Source organism: Pelobates fuscus, chromosome 2 (genome assembly GCF_036172605.1).
Source record: "Pelobates fuscus isolate aPelFus1 chromosome 2, aPelFus1.pri, whole genome shotgun sequence".
In the NCBI taxonomy this organism is placed as follows: Eukaryota; Metazoa; Chordata; class Amphibia; order Anura; family Pelobatidae; genus Pelobates; species Pelobates fuscus.
The window spans coordinates 71,368,431-71,374,430 of NC_086318.1; positions in this window are offsets into that span (position 1 = coordinate 71,368,431).

Here is a 6,000-nt window from a genome sequence, read left to right on the forward strand (position 1 = left end):
AAAGAAATGGCAGGTAAAAGATAAAGTGTATATAAAGATTATTGGTACAAACGAAAAAAGTGACCAAAAAAATCTTTAATATATAAAATACACAATTAAAATGTCAGAAAAAAGATGAACAGCTATGGGGACTAGGTTTGCAGCTATGCAAATTTGTTTATGGCTCACTGGGAGTCTGAAGCCATTTTTGGCGATCATGCATGGAAGGCAAACCTAGTCTCCTATTTTAGATATATAGATGATCTCTTTTTTATCTGGGAAGTTCCAGAGGATGGTCTTATTTCTTTTATTGATTATCTTAATATTAATAATAGAGGTATTATTTTAACGTACGAATATAGTAAAGAACAAATCAATTTTTTAGATCTGAATATTTTTTTTAAAAATGGACAAATACACACCAAGACATATTTTAAGAAAGTCTGTGTAAATACTGCAATTGAGAAATCCAGTTGCCACTATCAACCATTGCTGGATAGTGCTCCCAGGAGCCAAATTTGAAGACTACGCAGAAATTGTTCAGAATTGAAAGATTTTAACGAGCGAGCAGAATTTTAAAAAAATACGTTTATTGAAAAGAATTATTCCGAATCAATCTTAAGAGACACAATCAACCATATTCAACATAAAGATAGAGATGAACTTTTAACATATAAAACTAAAGATACAGGTGAATCTATGCCCCTCCCTATTATTTTTAATTTTAATAATAAAAGGGGAAATATAAAAAAGATTATAAAAAAACACTGGCATATTTTAAAACAAGATGACACCCTAAACAACATTCTACCAGAACGTCCTAATATAGTATTCAGAGGAGCTCCTAATTTTAAATCTCTTCTGACTAAAAATGTTACTAGAGAAACAAAAACGAAACCCTCTTTATCCCTATTTCCCAAAATTAAAGGCTTCTGCAAATGCAAATCATGTATAGTTTGTAGAACTACCGATTCATCATTACCATCTAAAAAAACTGAATTTACCTCTAAAATAACAAACAAGGTTTACAAAATTGAAGATTTCATTAACTGTACCACTAAAAATGTGTTTATCTGCTGGAATGCCCTTGTGGCCTCCAGTATGTTGGAATGACCACAAGGTGCTTCAAAACAAGAATAAGTGAACACTGCAGAAACATTAAAAATGAATACCTGAATCACTCAGTGTCCAAACATTTTCTCATACATAATAAAGATCCGAAAATGTTAAAATGTATGGGTATTTAAAAATGTTCTGTCCCTTGGAGAGGAGGAGACATAAAAAACATTTTAGGACGAATAGAAATGAAATGGGTATATGAACTTAAGACTCTGATACCCCAAGGCTTAAATTCAGACTTTGATTTGTATAACTTTATACGATATTTTGTGCCTTTTTATTTTGTGTTTTCCTAAGGAATCTTCAGTTTTTATGTTTTTATATTTTACATAATTGTATCCTGTGTTTTTATACATATCTGCTCATTTATTTTTACCTATATGGGTTATTAGTATTTTCTGTTTTCATTTATTTTATATATCCCCCTTGTATTCATTTATTCTATCCCCTTGTATTATTATTACTTGCCCCTTATATTGTTCATTTCCCATTCTCTGGTTCCCTAATCCGATCGGCTGCAGCTACTGTACTAGCCGATTTTCAATTTACATATTTCCCGCCCACTTTTCTACCATTGGTGGCCAGTGTTCCCACCATCATGTGTCCCTCTTCTCCCTTTAGCCATCCATCTGCTTATGTGCGCGCATGCGCAGCTGTGCGCATGCGCGCGTGCACGCCTATATAAACTACATTACCCATAACCTCTTGCGGCTAGCGGACCTCGTGACTGCAATAATAAACATGTATCCCTCCTCCCCTTCTAGCCGATTATGCGCACGCACGCACGCGCCTGTGTAAACTACATTACCCATAACCTCTTGCGGCTAGCAGACCACGTGACCGCAATAAAATACGCTCGTTTTTGATGTTTAGCACTTGTATTCAAGTGCCATTAGCTCCTAAGAAAGAATACTAGCATTAAAAGTGTATTTTAAATGTTTTTAATTATGTCACATTTTATTTCAATTTCTTGTAATTTGATTGGCTAACGTGGGTGCCCGCTCGGCAAGAAGAAGAACAGGGCGAAAGTTCAGATGGGGAGACAGAGAGGAGGAGGAGGAGGAGACGAGTTGGAAGCAGGGGGAGGTCGTCGCAAGGAGCTAGTGGCACAGTCAGACAGCATGCATCGGCACTGTGCCAATCAACGCATGCTGTGTCCACCACCAGAATGCCGTCATTGCAGAGCTCAGCAGTGTGGAATTGTTTTTGTGTGTCTGCCTCTGACAACAGGGATGCCATTTGCAACCTGTGCCAAAAGAAACTGAGTCGTGGGAAGTCCAACACCCACCTAGGTACAACTGCTTTGCGTAGGCACATGATCGCACATCACAAATGCCTATGGGATCAACACATGAGTACAAGCAGCACACAAACTCAAAGCCGCCATCCTCCTCCTGGTCCAGCATCTTCAGCCACATCAACCACTGCTGTCCTCCTTGCCCCCTCTCAACCATCCGCCACTCCATCTCTCGCCTTGAGCAGTTCCCGCTCATCTGCCCACAGTCAGGTGTCTGTCAAGGAAGCCAATGTCAGAAAGCCAATGAGCGTAAAAAGCCAATGTCAGAAAGTCACTCCCTTGCCCAGCGTCTGACAGCTGGCTTGTCCGAACTATTAGCCCGCCAGCTTTTACCATACAAGCTGGTGGAGTCTGAGGTGTTTAAAAAATGTGTAGCTATTGGGACACCGCAGTGGAAGGTACCCGGCAGAAATTTCTTTTCACAAAAGGCAATCCCCAACCTGTACTCGATTGTGCAAAAGGAAGTAATGGCATGTCTGGCACACAGTGTTGGGGCAAGGGTCCATCTGAACACTGATACCTGGTCGGCAAAGCATGGTCAGGGTAGGTATATCACCTACACTGCGCATTGGGTAAACCTGCTGACTGCTGACAATCATGGAATGCGTGGCTCTGCAGAGGAGTTGGTGACACTGGCACGACTTGCAGGCAGTCCTGCTGCCACCTCCTCTACTCCTCCTACTCCATCCTCTTCCATAACCTCCTTGGCTGAGTCCTCTTCTGCTGCTGCGTCTTGCTCCACATCAACGGCACCCCCTCAGCTCCCCAGGTACTATTCCACATCCCGGATACGGCAGTGTCACGCCGTCTTGGGTTTGACTTGCTTGAAAGCACTCCTGTCCGCCCTGAACGCACAGGTGGAAAAGTGGCTGACTCCGTAGCAACTGGATATCGGCAAAGTGGTTTGTGACAACGGAACAAATTTGTTAGCGGCATTGAAGTTGGGCAAGTTGACACATGTGCCGTGCATGGCACATGTGTGTAATCTGATCGTACAACGCTTTGTGCATAAGTACACAGGCTTACAGGACATCCTGAAGCAGGCCAGGAAGGTGTGTGGCCATTTCAGGCGTTCCTAAACGGCCATGGCTCACTTTGCCGATATCCAGCGGCGAAACAACATGCCAGTGAGGCACTTGATTTGCGACAGCCCGACACGTTGGAATTCAACACTCCTAATGTTCGACCTCCTGCTCCAACAAGAAAAAGCCGTTAATGAATATTTGTATGACCGGGTTGCTAGGACAGCCTCTGGGGAGCTGGGATTTTTTTTGCCACGGTACTGGACGCTCATGCGCAATGCCTGTAGGCTCATGCATCCTTTTGAGGAGGTGACAAACCTAGTCAGTCGCACCGAAGGCACCATCAGCGACATCATACCATTTGTTTTCTTCCTGTAACGTGCCCTGCGAAGAGTGCTGGATCAGGCCGTAGATGAGCGTGAAGAGGAAGAGGAAGAATTGTGGTCACCATCACCACCACGCCTTATCAGCATCACTTGCTGGACCTGCGGCAACGCTGGAAGAGGATTGTGAGGAAGAGGAGTCCGAGGAGGAATGTGGCTTTGAGGAGGAGGAGGAAGAAGACCAAGCACAACAGGCATCCCAGGGTGCTCGTTGTCACCTATCTGGTACCCGTGGTGTTGTACGTGGCTGGGGGGAAGAACATACCTTCATTGACATCAGTGAGGAGGAGGAATGGGAAATGAGTAGCTCAGCATCAAACATTGTGCAAATGGGGTCATTCATGCTGTCGTGCCTGTTGAGGGACCCTCGTATAAAAAGGCTGAAGGAGAACGACCTGTACTGGGTGTCCACGCTACTAGACCCCCGGTATAAGCAGAAAGTGGCGGAAATGTTACCGAATTACAACAAGTCGGAAAGGATGCAGCATTTGCAAAATAAATTAAAAGTATGCTTTACACAGCGTATAAGGGTGATGTCACAGCACAATGGGAATCTAACAGGGGGAGAGGTAGAAGTTATCCTCCTCCTCCAACGACCACGCCAGCAAGGACAGGACGCTTTAAAGACGTGTTGTTGATGGAGGACATGCGGACCTTTTTAAGTCCTACGCATCGCCACAGCCCTTCGGGATCCACCCTCAGAGAGCGACTCGACCGACAGGTAGCAGACTACCTCGCCTTAACTGCAAATATCGACACTCTGAGGAGCGATGAACCCCTTGACTACTGGGTGTGCAGGCTGGACCTGTGGCCTGAGCTATCCCAATTTGCGATAGAACTTCTGGCCTGCCCCGCTTCAAGTGTCCTGTCAGAAAGAACCTTCAGTGCAGCAGGAGGTATTGTCACTGAGAAGAGAAGTCGTCTAGGTCAAAAAAGTCTAGATTACCTAACCTTTATTAAGATGAATGAGGGATGGATCCCGAAGGGACTGACACTGGGCGATACATTCGATTAAAAAAGGCCTGATGAGATGAGCTGCCTTGGGCTAAAAATGGTCCACACGCTGCTGTATTTTAGCTCTGAATGCCGGTTTACTTGCGTGACTTATCCGCCACCAACTAGGGTTCAAGCTGCCATGTTTTAGGGCACTTTCTGCCTGTGAAACAAACATTAATTTTTCTGGCCGCTGCTACATGCCTAATTTTTAGGCCCACTGGTGCTGCACTGTGGCTTCAAAAACCAAACCAAAAAAAAGGCACATAGTGACCCTATGTAGGGGGAACAGTCCCTATTCTGCTCTGTGTCAGTGTGTATCATGGTTGCTGAGGAACAGTCTCTATTCTGCTCTTGCATTTCTATTTCTTCTTAGATAACAAAAAAATTCTGAGACGACATTGGCAGGGCTATTCACTTGTGTGATCTATCATCAATTGTCATTTGAATATTAATTTGAACTGTAGAAACAAGAACTTGAATCTGACAATTTTTATTTTATCAGAGAACTTGTTCGGGATACAGAAAGGAAAAAAGGGAGGGTAAGCAGGGAAGGGGGAAACCTGGGGACAAGCTACGGTAGGGGAAGAAGAACGGGGGAAATAGACGTCGGAAGCCCCTCATCTCCCTTTGTCTCCTTCTTAGTTAGCACGCTGTGTGTGGTCACCAGGTCTATTCCCTTATCTAACTACTTAACTATGTACAAGGTGCGTGTTTGTTCCGTTATGCCCTGTAGATTGTTTAACCTCAGCTTGGTATACCTCAATGTTGGCTGTTGTACCATGGTGTTTGGAGTCGTTGTCTCTCTGCGTCAGAGCAGTTAGGTCTTAGGAGTGGTACTATTCATCCTATATATGTGATATGTTATTGTTCTAACACGACCCCCTCCTCCTCCTTCCTCAGATACGCCTCCCATATGTTCCTGGCTTCCACTATGTGGTGTGGGGGGTGTAGCCGCTGGCAGGTTTTTGTTTCATATGCTAGGTTTAGGGAGATCTGTTGGAGAAGGCTAGATCTCTCCGGTGGCTGTTGTTGTTTCCACCCTCTGGCTATTAATAAGTTTGCAGCAATCAAAATATGATATGTTAGGTTGGCATGTGCTTTTGGGAATGGGTCAATCGAGATGAAGAGTAGGGCATTTTCTGGTCTCAGGTCCCAGGTCCCAGGTCCCAGGTCCCAGGTCCCAGGTCCCATCTTCCATCTTATT